This window comes from Pyxicephalus adspersus, chromosome 1 (assembly GCF_032062135.1).
Source record: "Pyxicephalus adspersus chromosome 1, UCB_Pads_2.0, whole genome shotgun sequence".
Classification (NCBI taxonomy): Eukaryota; Metazoa; Chordata; class Amphibia; order Anura; family Pyxicephalidae; genus Pyxicephalus; species Pyxicephalus adspersus.
The window spans coordinates 48,289,752-48,313,147 of record NC_092858.1 but is presented as its reverse complement, the minus strand read 5'-3'; the positions used below and the strand labels follow the sequence as shown (position 1 = coordinate 48,313,147).

Genomic DNA, 23,396 nt, shown 5'->3' with positions numbered 1-23,396 from the left:
TTTATAATAGCTCTGGTAGATAGGTGTAACTGGGAACTTACTGCAGATTTGTGTGCACAGAAGGTATTCAGGTAGGATAATGTGTTGATTTAACTTGCTTTCATTTAGCCACTTACATTCCAGCCAATTATACTTACATTTAGTCTAAACTAAACTTTCAATTTGAAATGATCTGACCATTCAAATTTTTGCTATGGCGAAAGGATTCCTTTTGGGTAGTAAATGCCACACATGCATGAAAGTAAAATTATATTATACATTTTTATTTTGTAACGTGATAACGTGATTCTGTACATATTATTTTTAGCATGCGTTATATAAATTCAAAGAGAAACATTCACAAATAGAGAATTTGTGCTAAAACTGACCAAAAAAATGGATCATGCGTACATTTTTCCTTTTGACATTTTTTTATTATTTGACTATTTTATTTTACTCTAGGTGGTCATACACAAAGATTATCATTGGCTATATTTCTGTATAAATGTATAAATGATATCAAGATAGTAGACCCTCATACACCACCATTGACAAAATTTGTTGCTCTACCCTTAAGACTTACTCACACAATTGTGCGTAGCACAGGTTCATTATGATGCGTAGTAATGCATTGCATTAAAGCAGCCAATTACACTAAATTGTTTGAATCAAGCACAAAGATGCATGGCAAATTTCAGGTAACAAGTCATAATGCATGATTGACAACAAGGTGCATTGGGGCCACCTCACACCAATGTATGTGTGCATAACTGCACAACAATGGTGTAAATGCACATGAAAAAAAACAAAATATGAATGTGTATTACCAGTATAAGGCTCCGTATACCATACCAACCGCCAGCTGTCAAAGCATGGCAAAATGTGATTTAACCATAATAGATTATTTTAGTGTTGCATCTGAGTCTAGCGCACATTTTGACTTTTTACTAAAAAGTAAACTCATGTTCCAAGATATGGCCAAAGTGAGTAAATGGCTACCACTGCAGAAAATACTAATATATACATGTACTTGTGTGTTCTGTTCCAATGTAAAGAGGATAGATGTATGTGTGTATATTGCTGCAATTGCACGCAGTGCTGTAAAAAGGAACATACTAGGTGTGTGGGACCAAATAGACTGCATTTTACGAAGGAGGTCTTTGGCCTATGTATTAATGAAATAAGCTTTCCTTGATCATTACATGTATTATACCAGTTTTAGCTGGTGTCTAACTGCCTTGTGAAATCATGATAAATAAATTGCTGTTCAATCAAGAAATATTAACCAAAACTCTTGTGTGATTGCTTTTTCTTGCACAACTTCCAGGTGGGTCTGCCAGCAGGCAGGCAGCGTTATTTTTTGACTTTACTAAGAAAACAATGTTTAAATAAAACAAGTAAAGTGAATTATGTTTGTTTACATAATGTTTACAATGGCACAGTTTATTTTTTAATATACTGTATACAACTTTAATGTATTTATTGCATACAACAAAAAATAACTGTTTTGTGCTTTCACTTTGGAATATGTTACATTTCCCTGTACAGATATTGGGTGGCTTTGTTAATGTAGTTAGTAATTTTTATGACTACTTGGTGACCAGTTTTCTGTGCCTTTTGTTGGATGCATCATAACCTATTTATTAATATTATATGGGGAGTCACTAAGATGTGTATTTTTGTATTTTGCTGAAGGCAATGGTTGTTTTTCTTTTTGTTGTTTTTTGTAAACAACTGAGCTGCTGCTTTTTGGCTGACTCTCAGTTGAGATCTTCCTACTCAAATAAACCTAATGCATTCACTGTACATCATGAAGTATGTGTTGTTTTTGTCTGTTCCTAATAAGGAAAGTTGATGTGAAGACTATATTAAAATCCAAGTAAAATTGATCAAAAACATTTTGATTTTCCCTTAAACACAGCAAGCATTCCCAATTATGAACTGTGTGCAAAATTAAAAATGAGAATGCACAGAAATCTGCTTAAACCTTTGTAAATGCTAGCTATACACAATTTACCACTAGCATTTGAAATCTGTGTGAACAGACCTGTTTGTTACACTACACTTCACCATGATAAAAGGCACAGAGTGTTGGGTAACTGAGAAACATCTGTTCATGGGTACCATGACCTGGTCAAAAAACATGCTCATACCCTGAAGAAGAGCTGCAGTGATTCATTAGTCTGGGAAAAGGCAACCTGTAGTAAGATGTACTGTCTACAAATAGAAGAAACCCAGGACTATAACTACTCTCCCAATACTCCTAACCAGTAGGAAGAATGTCATTTCCATACATTAGGAGTAGTCAGGATGCCACATTTACAGACAGGTTAAAAGGCCCTTGGTTTAAAGCAGTTGGCTCCTTCATGTGGTGTTGGCCTTAGAGCTTTGCAGGCCCCTTCTTATGTGAAGTCAATTGTTCACAGTTCAAGGAACCCTTGTTAAGAATGGCTGGTCTAGAAGAACACTGATTATGTGCTGTCCTTTCATATTCACCATTCTTAATGTCTATACAGCCCAATCTCTAATTATAGTTTTGTGTTCCTTGTATCATATACACATTTGCTCCACTGAATGTATATGATCTTATCACTCCTCACAAACTAAAATACTATTACCCACCCAACCCCTTTACAGTTGTCATCTTACTGAAATCTGAAAGGTCGATGCCTGGCATTTGTTCAAATTCAGCCGTTGAAAGTCACTCTCTGATCCCTACACCTGTGCAGTACAGTCCCATTGACTTCTTTTGGTCTTGTCTCCCTTGTTGGAAAACAGCCTATAAAGGACAGTAAGGTAGTACTGCGCGGGCAGCAGGGGAATGTGAATAAAGCACCAGATTACACCCCTTTGGGTGGAATGGAGGTGGGTTTAAGTGCATATTGTGGAAAACCGCACTTTTCCTGTAAACGTATCTGCAAGGGCCGCTTTGATATTTCTATTATGCCATGAAAACCTATTTCATACTCTTTTTACATGCATGAAAGTCAGAGCAAAAAAAAGGTATTCAATATCTAGAATGGCATTGATTTCCTTCTCTAAATATGAAATGCAAATGTGAAAATACCAAAATCTGCTTTAATACTAATATTATAATTACCTAATGCTTCCAAAAGAACAAGGAGTAGTTTATTTGGGGTTAAAATAGAAAGGGAGGTCACATTTTCAATTAATATAATAATGAAGTTATAATATTCTGCGTATAATGATGTACTTGTGATGTAAATTTACACAGGTGGTAAGAGCCCACCTCATGTCCCACATTTGTTGGCAGTTGGAGTGTAATAAGAATTAAGACCTTCACACCTTTACAAGGTTTACAAGAGACAACAACAAAAATATTACTAGAAAACCCAGCACAACCAACAGCATATGCCAATGCTTTTTGCAACTGAATACTCAAACGTATTGGTCTGGAAGGTAACCAACAAAAAATTTTAAACTTGAATAAAGTTATTAGAAATATTGTTACCTTTCTTTCTGAATGTTTATTTAAACCCATTCACCTTGTAATTCCAGTGTGCCTGCGCCTTAACTTTAAAAATACAGTATATCATTGAGGGATCAAGGGAAAAGAAGTTGCCACCTCCAGAAAAAATGATGTAAGGGATTTTTAAGGTACCACTAAATTTCGAAACAACATATATAAAATGGAAAAAAAAAAACTTTGAATTATTTCGAAATATATACATATGCTGTTTCCAAGTATCACTGTATCTCCAATGTTAAATAAGGATGACACAAAGATTTCAAACGATTTCATTGAAGGATTCCAATCCTCACAAAACTGTTGCTCACTCCTTGACTCGTTTTGCTAAGCTTTTTCAGGAGGATGAGTATATATGACAATCATTTATAAAATAACAATAGAGCAGCCATATTAAAAAAAAAAAGTGAACAACCTCTTGAGCCAAACAGAGGGTCAGGAAATGTGGAACAACCCACTGGTACAATAGGGCAACCTCCTCTGTCTTCCTTAGTGCAACATGGATTCCTTTGGAGAAAACAGCAGTGTTTGTATAAGAGCTTTTTTTTTTTTCTTAGTTTTCATAAAATGTGTTGTAAATTGTTCGTATTCTAACAAATCATAATTAAACAGTATAATCTCTATACAACACAATCTTCAAATTTATTTATATGTCTATCCCAACTTTTGGTATTTCTCAGTTCTAGTTATTACTTCATCTATATCTTTTAATATAATTATTATCTCGGTACACAGTATACTCCTAGTTGGTTCATTTTTGTATTGTCGACTGCTTCCCCACTCCCACCCCCTCATATATTCCTCAGTGACAAAATTATCTACTATAACCCTTTACCTATTATCACACTCAAAACAAACATGTAATTAATTTATTAATAGGAGGAGAAAAAGTATTAATACCTTTTCCCTCCATTACAACATACTTATACAGAACCTACTTCTGTTTAGTGATTCCATCCAAAAAAAAACCCTGTGACCTGTGAATCCTCATGCAAATCATATTTAAATTTGTGTAATTAGTATATTATCTCTCAGTGATATATAGGGTGAGAGGAAAAGAGCCTTCCATACTTCATCTTTTAACAATTATACATTCCCTATTGTTTCAATCTTCATTGCTCCCTTAATCTTAGGAATACAATATGGGTTCACCTTTCTTTTACACTTTGTCTTATACTGGTAACACTGCATATTTTCCTATTATTTTCTATTTTTACTTTATCTAATTATAGTATACTTTTTTTCTTTACCACTCAGGTAAGCATGACATATACATAAATACTCTTTAATATATTATATATAACATCGACAACCACTAAAACACAAAGACCAAGTAAGGATAGGGGACAGGGCAGGCCAGCTAACAATCCCACATATGAAAAGGGAACATGTAATACAACTTACATAATCAATAATGTAACTATATGGTCAACATTGACCAATCCCAGCCATTATTCATATAGTGCTCAATCCATGGTGACCATATTTTCTGAAATTTAGGAACCGAAGCAGTCAATATTGCTCTCATCTTTTCGTTTACCAAGAACCAGGAAATTTTATTTTTACCTTGTTGCACATTGGGGGTTTTAGACCACCATGCTTTGGCCAAAACCATTTTGGCTGAAGTGAACAGGTATCTTATCAATTTAAATTGAACATTAGTACAGAATAATGGTTCCAAACACAAAAGTGCCTCTGCCATTCTTTTTAGGAAATGGGCAACCCATCAAAGTATAAGCTATTTGATATACCCTCGTCCAAAATTTTCTTATTTTAGGACACTCCCACTATATATGATAGAGAGTTCCTGCTGTATTACATCCTCTAAAACATTTACCCCACAGGTCGGCTGGAATTCAGTAAGCCTAGATGGAACCATATACCATCTTAACATCAATTTATAATTGGTTTCTACCGCTGAAGTGTTAATGCTGCTATGGGCCACCGTAGACCATATCTGATTCCAGTCTTCCTGTTGCAATAACATGCCCATGTCTGCCTCCCATTTTGATATATAGGATGGTATAGCCATACTTGTCAGAACTAAAGTATTATACAGAGCCAATAAAATTCCTTTTACCTTTACATTCTCTAGACACAGTCTCTCAAACTACGTCATAATTTTAATTCCAACAGTTAATCTCAGCCAAGTTTGTATAAAATGGCTGATCTGGAGATACCTAAAGAGTTCCTCAGGTGGGTCTTCATGTTTTTCTCTAATCTCTCTAAAAGAAAGAATCCCTGCCATGTTAGTAAAATGACAAATTCTATATAAGTCCTTTTCTACCCACCAAGAGAAATGCCTCGGTTCCTCCAGACCAGGAGGAAACAACGGGTTCCCAATTATAGAACTTATTGGGCTATGACCAGACATAAGGCCCCCCGTATATTTAATAGAATCCCATATTTTTAATGTATGTCTCAGTATTGGGTTGGTAATGTGACTCCGTTGTACCTCTGAAATCAAGAGTAATGTTTCTACAGAAATTGGTGCCACCATGGTTTTCTCAATGGAAAACCATTTAGTAATATTTTTTTGGGCATGATATTGTAACAGGGGCCCATATATTGTATAAATGCCTTGGGGGGTCATACAGTTAGGAAACCTATTCACAAAAGTTCTCTCCTAAGCCCCATTTGTTTATTAATGATATAAGATATGGCCATAACACTGAGTCAAATGCTTTACTTATATCTAAACTCAGCAAAAAAGCTTATTTTGTTTAGCTTAAATGCAATATCCTCTGCGTGCTATCTCCCGCTTGCCGTCTGGGTATAAAACCCGTTTGGTCAGCCGACACTAAGTCGCCCAAACTGTCTTCCATTTGGAATGCCAAGATTGTCGCCAAAATCTTTGCATCCAGATTAAGAAGAGAAATTGGCCTATTATTAGACCAATTCATTGCGCCAGTAGAGGGTTTTGGTAACATACAACTGGCTGCTTCCAACATGCTCGAATCAAGGGCTTCCCCTTTCAAAATCCCATTAAATGTATCCACCACGTAAGGTCCCAGTATTTGCTGATATTTTTTATAATATACTGCCGTAAACCCATCAGGTCCTGGTCTCTTGTTGGGTTTAAGATCACCAAGAGCTTTGATCATTTCCAACAAAGCAATAGGAGCTTCCATAATCCATTATATTAGCAGTAACTTTTGGATGATTTATAGACTGAAAGAATGTTTCCAAAGCTCTCTTATCGAAAGAATGATGAGTTTGGTACAGTTTTGTAGATGTTCATAAAATTCCTGGAATATATGCATTGGATTACTAGTGGGTCCAATCCTATTTACCCTAAGTCTATAGGTGTTTGGGCCTCTTTTCCGAGTACCTCAGCCTATTTGCCAATAATGTATACATTTTATTACCATATTTAAAAAATATATTGTTTGACCATCTCAACGTTTTCTCAACAATAGATGCTGTGCAAAGATTCAATTGTGTACGGACTTCCTCCTTTTTTCATCTTGTACTCTTATTTTTATTGAAACCTTGTACTGCTTTCTCAGCTTTTCATATTTAGATTCTAACTCCATTACCTTTGCCCTACGTTTCTTTTTAATCTGTGAGGCTATCTGTCGCCCCCTTACCACCGTCTTATGCGCCGCCCATAGCATAACCGGTGATGTCATAGGTTGTTGGTTTAAAGAAAAGTACTCAGCCGAAACCCCCTGTAAATTTTGGTCTACCTCGGGGTTACTGAGCAAAGAGTCATTGACCATCTAAACATATCAGGCTTAGGAAAAAGCGAAGACAATGTAGCCCAAACTGCGTCATGGTCTGACCATGAGATCGCGAAAATATCACAAGATAAAACCAAGGGCAATGCTTTTTGATGTATTAAAATATGATCTATACGGATAAATAGTTAATGGGGATGGGAAAAATATGTATACTCCATTTCTTTAGAATGTAATTTCCTCCACATATCTGACAACATTTAAGATCTCACCAAATCCAGCAATTTGTTTGATAATGTATTATCCTCAGATACAACAGAATCCATAGATATTTTTTTCTTGTCCATGCTTGGTATTAGTGGAACATTGGTGTCACCACACATCATCAAATAGCCTTGCGCATTTTTGCGCACCAAAATCATCAGCTGTTCAAAAAAAGGCAATTGATTATCATTGAGAGCATAGTAGGACACCAATGTCACCTTGGCGTCATTTAATGTTCCAACCAATATCAAGTATCGACCGTCTTCATCCACCACCTTTCTATCCAATTGAAATGACACTGTTTTCCTAAAGCCAATAAGCACCCCCTTGGTTTTACTGCTGCATTAGCTTTGAAAACAGTTGGATAGGCCGCATGAAAATATTTTGGGCAGGAAGAAGTAGAGAAGTGTGTCTCTTGTAAACATATTACATCTGCTTTACGTGTACAAAAATAACGGAAGGCTTTTGACCTTTTAACTGGGGAGTTAAGACCTTGTACATTGAGAGAGAGTATTGAAATTACCATTTCTCTATATTTTCCAAGCACTTATTCATATGTACCCCTTTCCTGTCACAAACATTTGTACAATATGCCCGCTTGCCTTACACTGGAAACAAAATGGAAAAAAAACAGACTAAGACAGGGGTCACACCAGACAGACAAAACACTAAACATTATGCATAATATATACACCCAGGGTATGCAGATTGGATACCTGCTCTCACCCCGCATCCACTCTTTCTGATAATTCAAAAATGCAATATAGACAATTTGTCGAATGAGAAGACAATTTGTCCTGTCGCCCCGAAAATGTCATCAGGCATATCCCCTAATTAAAAAGGATATCCCTGGCAACTTACAAAGGAGGGCAGTGACTTCTACACCAGGACCAAGGCACAATAATAAATACTAGATAACATCAAGCAATTCTCTAAATATTCAACTAGCTGTTTAAAGAAAATTATGCTCCTAGCAAATACATAGTATCTCGAATAAGCTAAAAGATTTATATCCAGATTTATCAGAACATTGTATCCACTTGAAAAGGGGCATTCATACATTATTAACCAACATTATTTCCATAACCCCTAAGTAAAGCAGGAAGAGAAAAGAAAGAGCAAAAATAAATTAAATATTTAAATTTTGCTTTAAGAGAGTCTTAAGCGTTTAAGTGGATCTGTGACCTTACGTTCCTTAGACCTCTTTTGCAGAGGCACAGGCAAAAAGTCCCATTTCCTGAAACTGGTTTCTGGCCTCCTCTAACAAAGAGATAGCTTGTAACTTGCCCCCATATGTAAATAACAATTTAAAGGGGAAGCCCCATCTATAGGGGATCTGGTGATTCTGTAGGGGATCTGGTGATTCTGTAGGATCTGAAGAAATTGTTTCATCTCTGCGACGCAATATCGTTGCTGGAGCTAAGTCCATAAAGAGCTGGTAATTATGACCTTGAAAAGTGAGGGGTTCCTTCTTTCTGGCTGCCTTCATTATCGCATCTTGAACATAGGGGTAATGCAATTTAACCATGATATCCCTTGGTGGACCATCAGCTTTTGGTTTTACTAATGTGCGGTGTGCACAATCCAATTCTAGCTTTTCCGCTGCTATCTCAGGACATATTTCACAAAAAAGGGCAGTCACTGTTGTATTAAGATCAATTACACTTTCTGGTAAGCCACGTATGCAGAGGTTAGAGGGGCGAGCCCTGTTCTTATAATTCTCCATTTTATGATGTAAAAGCAGTACCTCCTATTCCAAATACCTCTTCATGCCCCTCTAGGACAGTGGTAACATCATCTACTCGCCCCTCAAGTTGTACTGTATGCTGGCCCAAGCTCTCTTGTAAAATGCTCTGTAATTTTCTTAGTAGTACTCTCCAATGCTGTATGTAACATGAATTGAAATTTTTCCAAAAGGCTTTCTGAATCTGAAAGGTGTGATTGTACAACTGGTGTTGAAGGCAGGCTCCCTGTATACATCTCTGTTTCGCTAGAGCACTCGCTCCTTTCCTGACACATGTGAGGGGAGGAATCTGCCATCTTAGCTTTCCTGCATACTGAGGCTGCCTGTGTTAAAACACGCTTCTGCCGGCTCTTACCGTGAGCCTCCCTCTGTACTGCTCCTCACTCAGGGAGCCTCCTGATGCCAGAACCACCGCCTTATGTGCACGCTACAGCCCTGTTTGTCCCGTTGTAGAGCGGAGCGGGCTCAGGAGTCTAACAACCGCCTGCTTTGCGCATGCGCCCAGAGCTATGTTCTTTATGGCACTAAAGGCAACCAAAAAGGATGCCTCTCCTTTCTGAAAATTTTCTTTTCGAACGCCAAGATTACAAAAATGCAATAAATACTATAATTTTAGAGATCAATTTATAACTTTATGTCATTGGCTATAATTTAAGTGTAGCACAAGGGCCATACATTGGAGACAAAAGCTCCTGACCACTATATTTCCCTTACAAAGACTCATCCAGTATCTCTTTACTAGTAGTAAATCCACTGTATACATCTTGCTTCCTAAAATACCCTGACAACCTTGGGAGCTGTACTCTGTTCTGACAATAATGGGGTACAGTTTGCTTAGGTTGTCAGTGAAGAAATAGTGTGGATCAGATTCTCCACTACAAATTACATGAAAATATTTTGCTTTTTGCCAACCTCAAAATTTGTTCATAAGGATAAAGAAGAAGATATACAGAGAGAGGCTTTAGTGGCAAACAACAATGAATTTTACCCATGTTAAGTAAACAGAGTTATACAATTAAATACCAGATTGGTAGCTTAGCAGCACGAGGAATGGTAACCCTACTGGGCTACAAACCTGAGACAGGCCTTCTCACGTTATAGTGGTCATCCTCATTCACCCATGTATTCTTTTAATTATTCACATAAAACCTGCAAGGCAAATACTTCCATCCATTGGACTTAGATAATATGTAACCTTTTCTATAGTGTGCATTACCTAAAATGAAACTCACAATCCATTATCTCACAATTTAAATATTTACCTCCCCTGAGGAAGCCAATATCGTGAAATACATCAGTAATGAGACGACTGCCCCTAAACCTGATATTTTCACAATGACACACTTGCTTGTTTAGTTGAATTTTTTTAATATTACCACTGGTATTTAGGTGTATCAATCTGTTTACCTAATACACCAGTAAAGTTCATTATTGTTTGCCGCTAGAGCCCTTCCCTGGGAATTTGCTTCTTTATCCCTAGGTTGTCAGTGTTCTAACATTATGTTTCTGTTTACCCTCCCAAGTGTTTACACTATTTATTTCATATAAACCTCAGTTCTTAAAAAACACAACATTATATGTTAATTCTTGCCATTTACTAATGTATTCATTACACTTTACATTTTCTTATCACATGGGTCTGTTGATGCGTGATATATCAATATAATATATCAAGTTGTATTTTTTATGTAGAAACCCTTTCTCGAAGATTATTGCATTCCTTTTTTACACTTAAAAATGTTGTTAGCTTCAAGCTGGTATGAGCAGAACAAAAACAAAGCCATTTGGAATGGTGCTAAAATACCAACTCATGAAAAAAATACATATTTCTGGGATATGGAACATACTTTTATTAGTTAAATCTGAACTCCAGCCTTACTTTCAGTATTTTACAGTTGTACAGACTTCTCTGCAAAACTAAAGCCTTATATACTCCACTTTATGTCCTGTCTGTCCTGTCTGGGTGACATCTAAAATTTTCTCACTTTTTCCTCTCCAGTCATACTGTCCTTGGCCTGCCACTGCATGGAAACTCAGCATCACATTGTTGGCATTATGTAAAGAAAAAACACTTCTCCAGGTTGACATGCACCTATTCATATTTGCATACTTCTCCAAAGAGCTGGACCACTGATTGTATCAGGGTACAGGGTTTTTGTGTTCTAAGGCAGGGTGCTGTGATGTTTGCAGCACTCAGCCTGACCCTCCCATCCTGATCTGCCAGAATTGAATAGAAAATCACAGAGACTGAATCTGAGTCTAAAACAAGAATAGACAGTTCATTTTCATGTTGATGGAGGAAGAACTAACAAGTGAGGAGATAATATAGGCAGAATAAACTTCAACTTTAAATGTTTTTTATTCATGCAGAAAAACTTTCACACAAATGTCATTCTTTCTGGCAAGGAAAAAAAGCACAGAGCTGCTAGGGAGCCTGGGTAAGAGGTGTATATGAGTGTCAGGAGCTCCCCTTTCACAATAGCACCAGCAGAGTGACAGTGTCTCTTTACCTCACTCATACTAGCTATGCTAGTAAGAACCTCTTAAAGTACACACAGCTAACTCCCCAGTATTTATTGCCACCAGTGAGATTTTTATATCTTACTATGTCACTCCCAGGGGCCCAGGGATCCATGTTACCGGTGATATTTGTGCTCAAGCAGGAACATCCGACTTCTATGTATCCATGTATCTAGTGAGATTTTTTATTCCAGTACTTATAGATCACTTCCATGTAACTACACTTCCTGTGCAATCCACACCAGCACATGCAGCTAATGCCTAAGTGTTCATGCCACTGGTGAAGAATGTCCTGAACTTGTACATGAGCTTACTCCTCAGTACCCACATCACCAATAAACTCCACTCACCCCCCATTATGTATGCAATGTCCACCACCACACTGTTACACCTAGTGCCTAACTCTTTTTGTTACATGCATGGCTTCACGTCTCTGTGTTCCTATTGCCACGTCTTCTTTTGATGTAACTAGCCTCTGTCTGCACCCAAGCTGTCCCCTAGGAACTATCCTTAGGGACAGCTAAGGCAAAGTGTTGATGTCACTAGTGTAGCATCAACAGGAAAGGAATGCATGAGAAAACAGCCTTTATTTCCTGGAACTTTCCATACATGCTACTCTGAATACCCATCACTTATACTGCAAATTCCAAGGAGTTTGTCGTTCACTCTTATTACCAAACGCTTTGCTTTTTTGTTTTGTAAAATACTACAATAACTGATTGCCACAATGTAGCAAATCCTCTGTGCCTTCCCTTAACCTTCTTTTTCTTCCCAGTCTATGAACCCAAAATCTGCCTATCTGTAAAACACATCTGCTTTATTTGTCTGTATTCCTGCAACTGTTTTTTCCTGCTTCTATTTAATGATACCTCCCAGCCCAAGCCAGGCTTTACTGAAAGCCATTCACTCCCCCTTTTCTCTTTCAACAAAAGTTGTAAGAGTGTTGGTAGTATTGTCTGATTGAAAAGATTTAAGAAAGTTTAGAGAGGGATTTTTTGGCTCCTAAAATGAATGTTTTAGGTACAATATGTCATATATAAAAAGTATTTATTACTTTTGACAAACAACTCCTGAGTTGCTCTTAGGATTCATATGTATTAGGAAGATTATGCAGACTATACACACACAAAAATATTTGTTACAATATACAGTGATCAAACAGGTGTCAAAAAAGGGAATAAAGATGATGCAGTGTAGTCTCTGTCCTTAATCATGACTGTCTCAATCTTGATGCGTTTTGCCCCATTGGGCTTCTTCAGTGGAGAATGAGACCAGAAGGAGTGTGGCTAAATGGTGTGAGTAAAACATTTGATATACAATACAATACATTATCAATATAAAGGTAACTAATTGTAGTGGTTCCTTAGTGTAATACAGAGGTCCAGCAAACTCCAGCCTTTAGACCGGATATGGCCTAGCCAGTATTCCAGTCCGGCCTAATTCCCCCCCTAGTTATTTATTGTTTGATCCGGCCTAATTGAATTGTCGCAATATCATCAAGTTCCCGCACAGTAACCCCAATTACTATGCCTAAAGAACAGAAGCAACTCGCAGCTACCAGTCTCCGGAAGGTTGACCTCGAACATTCTGTCTTCAACCCCTAATGGACAGATGAATTATTCCTTGTCAAATGTGGCAACAAAGCCCTGTGTTTAGTGTGCAAAGATACCAACAGCACTTTCAAGTGGTTGAATCTCAAGAGGTATTTCAATGCCAAGCAAGCGGACAGAGACTACACCGCAGATGAGTGGAAGAAGTGGAAGAATGCTGCTCGCTTGCAGTCAGGGTTGGAAAAAACCTTTCCTTGGACACCTTGTTTCTTCTGGCCTAGCATGCCTTGTTGACCTCCTGAAATGGCCTAGTAGTCCAAAAAGTTTGCTGCCCCCTGGTGTAATACATAGTATCATAGCATGCTTTAGATGGAGGTAATTAATGAAATTAGCTTTAGAAGCTTCTAGTTCCAGGAGGAGCCAAACTCCTGGTGTAGGCTTACATATAAGCAACTGCTTGGTTGGTTTTAGCAAAGGTGTAGTAGTGTTATGTGTAGAGGGATGGTAAGTCATTATGTAATAGGTAGGAAGTTCTGCTAGGTGCTTTTTAAACAATAAGTACTTTATGTGGTGGCTTGTACCTCTTTACAACCATCTATGTCAACTAGACCTAAGGGAGCCCTCTAATGCTGATACACTCCTCTTTCACATGTTTAGGCTGGTCATACACGTTACAAATTAGCTTATTATTCTTCACCCTGATCAGATCGGTAGACCTAGTTGTTCAGTAAAACTTACAGGTTTCTACCCCAGCCTGCGACTGAACATGTACCCTTAACAAAATGTTAAAAAAGCATTTAATCTTTCGAAAGCCCACAAAACCTTTTTTATGACGAGTCAGTAAAGTATACAGTTAGATCGTAATATCATTGGCTAAATCTTTGAGAATTTGCTAAGAATAGAATTTAAAAATATCCAAGTCCAATACAAATTTATTATCACCATTCTAAATGAATATTTCTCATTCAGTTGTACAATGTATATTACAAAAAACATTTAGGGTTCTATTTATTTATAAGTAAAGAATTTAACATTCCCCAAACATTCTCTAATGGAAAATCCTTTACTGTCAAAACACATGGATATGGAAGATTCTCATCCCTACAATGTTTGGCAAATGTCAAATTCAGTACTTTATGAATAGACCCCAAAGACTCTATTTACACTACTGTGGTAACAATACAGATTTTACATTTAAGATGTTGGTGTCAATTTATCTAAATAGTAATGGATTGCGCATTCCAATAGTATGCCATGGCCTGTAGACTGAATGTTATCCAGATCTATCAGTCACTAGGTGTTGGTAATTACATTCTGCTTTTAATATATATAAATATTGTATGCTTAGATTTCGTACTGCCCCTATGTCCTGAATTCTCTGCCATCATCACTATAGCAACAAGTAGTCAGAAAAGCATCTCCTATGAATAAATTACCTTTAATATACTTTTAGGGTAATTCTATAAATGGGACCAGAGAGCAGAAGTTCTTAGTGCTAGATCTCCACTTACTGGAATTGCCAGTAAAGGCCTTCTAGTTGATAGAGATGGTTGAATATGTAGAAATTAAAAAAAAAAAAAAAAAATCTGGTAAATCCATAAAAAATTGATTCAAATTAGACTTTAAAGTGAACACCAAGACCTAGACAGTAAAAGGGGGATGTACTAAAGCAGGGGCCTGCAAACTCCGGCCTTTAGGCCAGATATGGCCTAGCTGGTAGTTTGTTCCGGCCTAACGCCCCCTGGCTGATCCAGAATAATGCCTGCCGGCAACCCGCAGCCAGTTCTGCCAGGGGCATTAGGAACTATCAGAGCCGCCTCCTTGCTGTTTCCCCCCTATTTACCGCGGTCGGCGATATTCCGCCGGCGCGGTAAATAGGGAAGGCTCCCTGAAGGGAAATCCCTTTCCTTTTCAATGCATAAGGAGGGGAGGGATTTCACTTCCCGGGGTGTTTCCTGGTGGTGGGGGGAGCCATTAGGGCGGGCTAATGAACTCCAGCCCACCCCTGAAATGGCCTAATGGCCATAAACGTTTGCCTACCCCTGTACTAGAAGAATCCCAATCTTGCTGTAAAGCATGTCCCATTGGCTGTATGTCTTCATTCTACCACAATTCTACCTAAAAGAGGAATTCTGTTGTTTCATTTGTATCCTGGTCTAGCACTACAATGTGGTTCTGGGGACCCATGTCTAGTAGAAAATATCCTGTAGGTAGTCTTTTCCAGGCTGCTATCATTTTTATCTGATGTGTACAATGATAGCCCAGCATGCTAAAAGTAAATGGTGGGATGAATAAACAGTTATGTTATCCTAATGTAGCCAATCAAACTGGTCCCGAGGTAAACAAGAAGAGGAAAGCCATGAAAGATGGAAACTGTGGACACTGCAGTATTGGAAGGGGGCACTTTACAAAGGAAATAACACCCCCTGCACATTATGGTAAAACCTGTATATTTCAATAATTGCTCTATTATACTCAGGGGTGTAGTGGGGCAAGCACGCCGTGCCCTCACTTTTTTCAGGAATGAGGCATTTACATAACAATGATGCACATGCATGCTCGCCATGGATAGTACCGTGCCCCCCCTCTTCTTTTTTAGGACAACACCTCAGATGATACCTAATTGGTCCTGGAAAGAATGATTTATACAGTACTGCACACACACAGCTTTTTACTAGCAGTCACCCCGCCTCTCATATCTTTTATAACATTTTTTCAGCCAGGTAAATGCTACTTTGACATACAACATGAAGTGGGTAAAGCACACATTGTTTTTTAATGCAGGCCTCAACTTGTATTTGGAAACCCTGATTTAAATCAAAGTCAGTAAATTCATAAAACATGATTTTCGGTTGATACCCTGTGACTTGCATACAGTCTACATTCTCTTTAACGTTTAAATATTACTAGAATATGTGTATTAACCCGGAGATACAGCTCATCCAGACAGGGACCCATGCCAACCTTTACGCCTTTTGCCAATCAATGCGCCACAGACAACGCGCCGGATGATGACGTCAAAGCCGTCAGTGGCTGGAATCACAACACCTCCGTCAGCTGCGCAGCTGAAGCTGGTACGGGATCGGGCTGTGTTGGTGATGCGGCTGCTACGTGAACGTGTTCCGGGCTCCTGAACTGCCGCTGCCCTGGACTGGGGGAGAGCAGGCAGGAGGAATCTTCTGGGCCGCAGCTGTTATCCGGGAGGAGCAGTCAGTGGGGGGGCCTGGCCGGGAGCTCCTATGGTAATGACGGCTGTCACTTATCAATCTGCATTAACCCTTTCACTGGCCAGCCAGCTACATGTAAACTAATCAGTGGCAGCTGCTTGTGTGCTCCATGGGAGGTAAGAGGGTTTGAAGATTTGTGTAATCCCCTGTATGGCCCTGCTGAATGCCAGGGCTGGTCATTCCTTCCTGGGAGGCCTGGGCACCTCTATGGGCAGAATGACCTGTTCTGGTCTCTTCCATTTCTACAATGATATATACACAACATGGCTGGAGGGAGACAAGTACATCATAGCAGCCAGGGCTACTGTCATAGCTACACGTACCAGCAATGTGATTTATTCATTCCCTCCTTTGAAGCTGACCTCCAAGATTGCCTTTATTCTGTGCATTAGAAACTGCAGCAAGTCACATAGATCCTACCTTATTTCCAGGCTGATGGCCATCCAGTATCATCCAGCTCCTTTCCGCCCCTTTTATCTATTGGAAATCATTACATTCAGTCATAGAGATTCAGCATCATGTGAGAGTAATCTAGGGTAGTTTCCATGCAAATACAGCCTGTCCAGGATAGAGCATTCCTCCAGACTGATACCCACCCAACCAGGTAGTTTCATCTTTCCATCACTGTAAAGTCTGTGAAAATGTTGAATCGGCTCCCTTAGGAAATGGTTTTTCTGGGTAACTAAGTTTTAACTGGGTATTAAGGCTTTAAAGTAAAAATAACAGTGACAGTTCATCCAGGGAACATCCGATTGCCTCAAAGAATCTGGAAGGAATTATTTCCCCTGTTGAAGCAAATTGTACCAGGGTTTTTTTTGTTGCCTTCCTCTTGACCAACTATGTCTTACAGGGTTATATAATATAGATATAAATCTGGGATATGTTTATGTCCTCAATGCAGGGGTGTCCAAACGTTTTGCAAAGAGGGCAAGATGTGGTGAGGTGAAAATTTGTGGGTGCCGACCATTCAGCACGTACTCAGAGTTAGTGGTCTGCGCACTGCACATGCCCAGCAGGGTGACGTGAGTTATTCTATGCACACAGAGTCAGGTGTCAGTGCGAGCTCCATGCACAGCACGTTCTTTAAATCAGAGAATGGGCCTGGTCCGTGCGGTCCCTGCACAGCACGTGTCCACTATAATGATGTAGGGGATTCCCTGTGCACACATGGGGACTCCCATCCTGCCATCCAGGACTCCCATCCTGCCGAGTAGCGGGCTGATAATTGCAAGGCGGTTGATCAACTCAAATGAAATATAAAATAGCTTTTTTTGGTATGCGTGCATTTTATACTGTGGTCAACAGTGCCGGCGGGCCGCATATTATTGATTTTATGACAGAGGCTAGGGGCCGATGGAAATCTAAACACGAGCTGCAATTGGCCCCTGGGCCGGACTTTTGACATGCCTGCCCTAGTGGTTGAACTTGATGGACTTACTTACTATATAACTATGTAACATTACTCTAAAAAGCCAGCCCACTGCTTGCATCAGAGCTTTAGAGAGGAGTGCAGCAACAGGGTGCTGTGTTGTTTTTAGGAGGCTATGTACAGAACTCTGCTGGCCCTTTTATCTGGCTTTATTGCATTGAAAGGCACAGAGACCGGCTTGTTACATCACTGGGGCGTATCATGAAAATGCAAAGGTTCTTTTTTTTTAATGTTTCATTAGTATCTTGACAAAGGTGAAAATGTACCAGTGGAGACAAAATATTAGCAGATTAAACTTCAGCCTTTTTTCTATATGGATGTAGGAGACCAGTGAATGCCACTCTGTAATGCTGGGATGGGCTGGGATGCAAGAGTTTATGTTTATTTGGCCCTAGTTCTGCTTTAACAACAAATATATTAAAGTATACATATCTTTTTTATGTATACTCATCTTCCTCAGTAAATTTTTATAATACCAGAGATGTTTTGGGGAAACCAGGGAGTTTCCATTCTAACAAACCTAAAATGCTAATATCTGGCTGATTCTTTTTACCTATTTTCTTATCCCTTCTTAGGTCAAGTCAGAGTAAACTCTTGATTTCCATGTCAATGTTAGAAAACCTTGAGGGTCTTTTCAGACCTATGCGTTCTTCACAAAAAACCATGGCCATTACACAAACACATATGAGTACAAACCTAATCATAGGGTGTAGAAATGATGTCTGCAGAACATGTTGAGTATTGCTGTGCACACTGGAGCTGGGAGAATACTTCTAAGGCCATTTTTTACAGGTAACTCCATACTGATGAGGTATATAGGCTTTTTTATATAGCTTGATGTTTATTAAACAGTTCAATTAATAATAAACAGGATTTATATAGCGCCAACATATTACGCAGCGCTGTACAAATAAATAGGGATATAGTATTGTTTTGCCATTTTGCTGGCACACACAATTTATTGTCTTGATGTGTTTGGAATATATTTACTCGGCACTTTTAGAAAATGGTTTGGCGATGTTTGCAGGAGTAGTAGGAAAATAACCTACAATCTTTACGGTGTTATGAATAGGTGCAAGAGTTGCTTAAAATTAAAGAAAATGCAGCAAACTTTTGATCAGAGCTAGCCTAGCTTTAGAGTAATGTTATGGTAAATACAATGTAAGCATTTGATTCTATGTTTATTCATTTTATTTAATAATTTTTATTTTTTAACACCAAAAAACAAATATTAGGAAGATAAAGATAAAGAGTAATGATAAGAATACATTTTATTTAAAATATTTTTTTTGGTTTTAATAGTATGGGTGTAGGACATTCCAGGAAAATTGTAAAATGTAATATCTAAGGCTGGGTACACATGTGCAATGATTGTCCTTGAAAAGGATCTTTCCAATTTTTTCCAACAACAAAAGACTGAATGATGCATGAAGCTCTGTACATAAAGCACCTTTTGCTCTATGGAGAGGGGAGAGGGGGAGCAAGGAGCGGCACCTTGCTGTGCTCTCTCCCCCTCAGTTTCATTACGATCTTTCGTTGTCCTTGGATCCGCCAGGGCGGCCATTCGGACAATAAGCGCTGTACACATGCCACATTCTTCTCCCATATCACCCCTGAGGTGATTATCAGACGAGAATCATCTGCCCTCAAAGCTAATTTTGTGAACGTTTTCTTTAAAAAGGAATCTTTCCTGAACCCTATTACATTTAATATACCATCAGAAGGAAGTAGCTCAATGACTCCCCCTCTTCTGCATGGACAGTGCCTGCAATGTACTATTGAACATTTGAGTTTGTGTTTCAGCTTTGTATTGCTTGGACCATGTGTATACAATGAATGTATGGTGCATAAAATTGTGCTGCTTATGAAGGCATTATCTTTTGTGCACTGGTCAAAAACTAGGCCAATCCAGCATCAGTGATGAGATTTGTTTGCTGGATTACTACTGCATCATTGTAAAGTCACATATCTTAGATTTTTCTTTGTCATTACCCAAATCTACAGAGATTCTGCAGTTGCTTTTTTTATTGTCGCCTTCTGAAGCATTTATAGAATGAACCAGTTTGCACATGCTTTTATAATTATGTCCGCCATTACACTCAGTTACACAGAACATCCTAAACTCATACTCTGATGGGCTGATTTTAGAAATAAATATGTACAAAGTAAACAGTTTATAATTGTTTCTGAAGTTGAGCGTTTCTTGTAACCTGTACACTAAAATGTTGTAAGGTTGCATTGTGGTTACTCCATTCTTATGCTAGTAAACTGCTGCCTTGAAAGTGACTCTACATGAATCATCCATCAATGGAAGCCCATTTAATAATGAAGGAGCAGTCCTGAACCTCTCACTGACGCTTGCTGTCAAATCTGCATGCACTGGTCCCTTGAGAGCCAATGCTGATATATTGCTGGCTGAGTGGTGTGCTTGCTCCTGCTGCAAGTCTGAACCTTCCCTAGGGGTGGTCATGGACAGGCAGTTATGCAAAAAGACATCTGTCCATGTTCAGAGTTGCACCCTCCTTAAAGTTTTATATTATATGATTATTCATTATGGCCAAACTTCTCCACTTTTTTCTTGTCTATCCAAAGAACATTGTTCCAGAACTTTAGTTTGTTCAGATGCATCTTTGCAAAGCTAAGCCATGCTGTCATGTTCTTTTTAGAGAGAAGAGCCTTTCTCCTGGCAACCCTTCCGAAAAAGCCATACTTGTTCAGTCTTCTAATTGTGCTGTCGGTAACTTTAGTATTTTATAAGCTGAGACTTGATTTTTTTCTCTGAATTTGCAGGAACTTCCACTGTGGTCATCTTAAATGTGAAAATCCTTCTCACATTATGATGAGAGATTTCAAATTGTTTAAAAGAGTGGCCTATTAACCACCCTGCAGATTGATGGGGAGCCGCACTTAAATTCTCCAGGACTAGCAAACCAGCCAAAATTTCAGCATTTAGTGGTCAATTATGTTGATGATCAATTATTAAAGTACATTTGATTAGCAGCATCTAACTGCAACTTTCCCATTTATTGCAATGGAAGTTTAAAGGGCACCTAATTGTTCGCACACTGCATCTAGGTTTTGCCTTTGTTTAATAACAGTGTAAATGTCATTTGTTGTGTTTAACTCATTTTAGGACCTGCAAAGGACCAGGGGATTGTTTTATGTCTTGATATGCAAGTCCTTACAAATAATAGAAGGTGTACTTTCTTTTTCTTATGACAATATGCTGAGAGCTGATGTGTGTATCAGCCAACTCCTCCAACACACTAAAGGCACTACTTGTGTGGCAGTTTATAGAGGCAAAAGCACATCTAACGGAGACTTTCTAACATGCAATGAAACATACACTGCCTGGCCAAAAATTAAAAAAAAATGTTACCCACTCTGATTTTTTAGAATGAACCTGAATATGTACCTTTGATTACGGCTTACATTAGCCATAGTATTCTTTCAGTAAGCTTATGCAATATGACATTTATTTCTGTCTAGATTTGCATTAGTTTTTCACCAAGATTTTCCATTTATGATGGGAAAGTCGGGCGCAGTGAAAAAATTTTTCTAGCATAGTGGTCGCGAACTGGTGGTCCATGGAAAATGTTGGTGGTCCGTGGCTCTGGCCGGTGTACCCCCGAGTGGGGTTAGGAAAAGGATCCCGCTGAGGAGACACACCGGCTAGAGCTGCGAACCACGTCCCCCATACAGATCATATGCTCAGGGTAGTGGGTGGATTGTGTCCAGAGACTCAGACCTGTGATAAAAGAGTGGGCGTGTTCTGGTATCATGACGTCACTAAAGAGGAAGTTTCTTCCGCTGGTTCAAAAATGTTGGCGACTACTGTTCTGGCACATCCCAAAGATTTTCAATAGGGTTAAAGTCTGAACTCTGTGGCAGCCCCCTTATGTGTGAAAATGATGTCTCATGCTCCCTGAACCATTCTTTCATAATTTAAGTCGATGAATCTTGCCATCGTCTGCCCATTCCATTAGGGTGTATTAAAACCTATAGATGGAGAATCCTAGTCATTCACTATATTCAGGTAGTCAGCTGACATCATTTTTGGCACACATTGTTGCTGAACCTAGACCTGACCAGCTGAAGCAGCCCCCAGATCATAACACTGCCTCATTGGCTTGGGCATTTGTTTTGGCCAAAGTGTACATAAATGGGTGTTCAATATTAAAAATCCTCTAATGGTTATTCTTAACACACTGGATTTGTGGCATGTCCTGGGGTTACATAGTTTAGGTAGATGTCTTACAGCTTGTCATTACTTCATCAGAAGAGCGTTCAATACCTTCCTTTAAACGTTTTGGCACCCACTTGGCTGACAGCTTCTGGGTACCTAAATAATGAGTGAAAACCCCAATGTGAACTTTTTAGCACTCTCTTGTACCATGGCAGTTTTTGTTTACCAGGATAGTTTACAAGCTAATTGAGAGAGCTAGTAAGCTGTTCAGATAAATGCAATGTGATGCTGAATGTACTGTACATACAGTTCATTAGAGCAATTTACAACCATAATATGTGTTTCTGAAAAGAATGGAGACTTTGATTCATCTTGACTTAAGAATATCACAAGAGTGCTGTGTAATGCATCTGCTTTTTGAAGCAAAAAAAACAAAAGTTGGTGGAGTTGAGAATACCTTATCTAAGTTACAATTTATTGTTGCACTGCTTTGCCTGGATGAAAACCTAGGCTCTTGAGTTTGTTGATACACTTAAAAATTACTAACAGACTGCATTAGGGGTAGACATTTGTGTATATCACATAAATTAACTAATTATATCCCCATTTACAGGTCTGCAGGTCACAACTCGCCTAGAAAATATATGACAAAAGTAATGTGAGTAAAATGCAGAAGTTTGAATAGGGAAGTTAAAATACTTGTTCTGTTGTGAATAGCTTAGACTGGTAAATGGCTTTACATAGAAAGGCCCTTAGTGACTCATTATTACAGGGATGTCAAACTCAGGCCCGTGGGCCAAAACTGACCTGCACTGTAATTTTATTTGGCTCCCAAGAAAATACCAAATGCCTACTAGAGCTGGCCCACCGCTAGACAGTGCATGCACAGCTGATACTACAGATCCCAGAATGCTCTGCTGGCTCGTCAATCAGGACCCACAAGCTTCCCCTCCTCTGCTGATATTCATTAGTGATCTTCCTCAATTGTAGATATTTTTTTAAATATCAACGTTGGTCCACGAGCTTTTCCAAACTTTTTTATTTTGGGCCACTGTGCATTTCAGTTTGACACCCCTGCATTATTACCTGCTCTCCTGGTGAACGTTTATAAATAACTAGTGTAACACTCCTATATTTAGTATGTTTGTCATAATGACTTTCAACTGTTGTCTAGAATATGGATAAAAAATGGAATTAGTATATGTCAAATGATTGTATCCTATTTATTGATACTGTTACATGAGCTGTAAGAATAGGGGTGCTCCTGCAATTTAACTCGGATTACCCTCTACCCTGCTAACACCTCACCCCACTATTTACCTTTTCCAAA

The 23,396-nt window shown here is 38.7% G+C and overlaps 1 protein-coding gene across 3 annotated transcripts in view; it reads left to right on the top strand.

Annotated features, from left to right (window-relative positions):
* The first annotated feature begins 16,236 nt into the window (after positions 1 to 16,236).
* Positions 16,237 to 23,396, top strand: part of AKAP11 (A-kinase anchoring protein 11) — a 44,227-nt gene continuing 37,067 nt past the window's right edge. For 2 of the 3 annotated variants that reach the window (XM_072410293.1, XM_072410279.1), the window contains exon 1: positions 16,237 to 16,466. The gene's annotated coding sequence lies outside the window, so the exon portion shown is untranslated. Of the gene's footprint in view, positions 16,568 to 23,396 lie in introns of all 3 variants that reach the window. The other variant, XM_072410287.1, reaches the window with a different exon arrangement.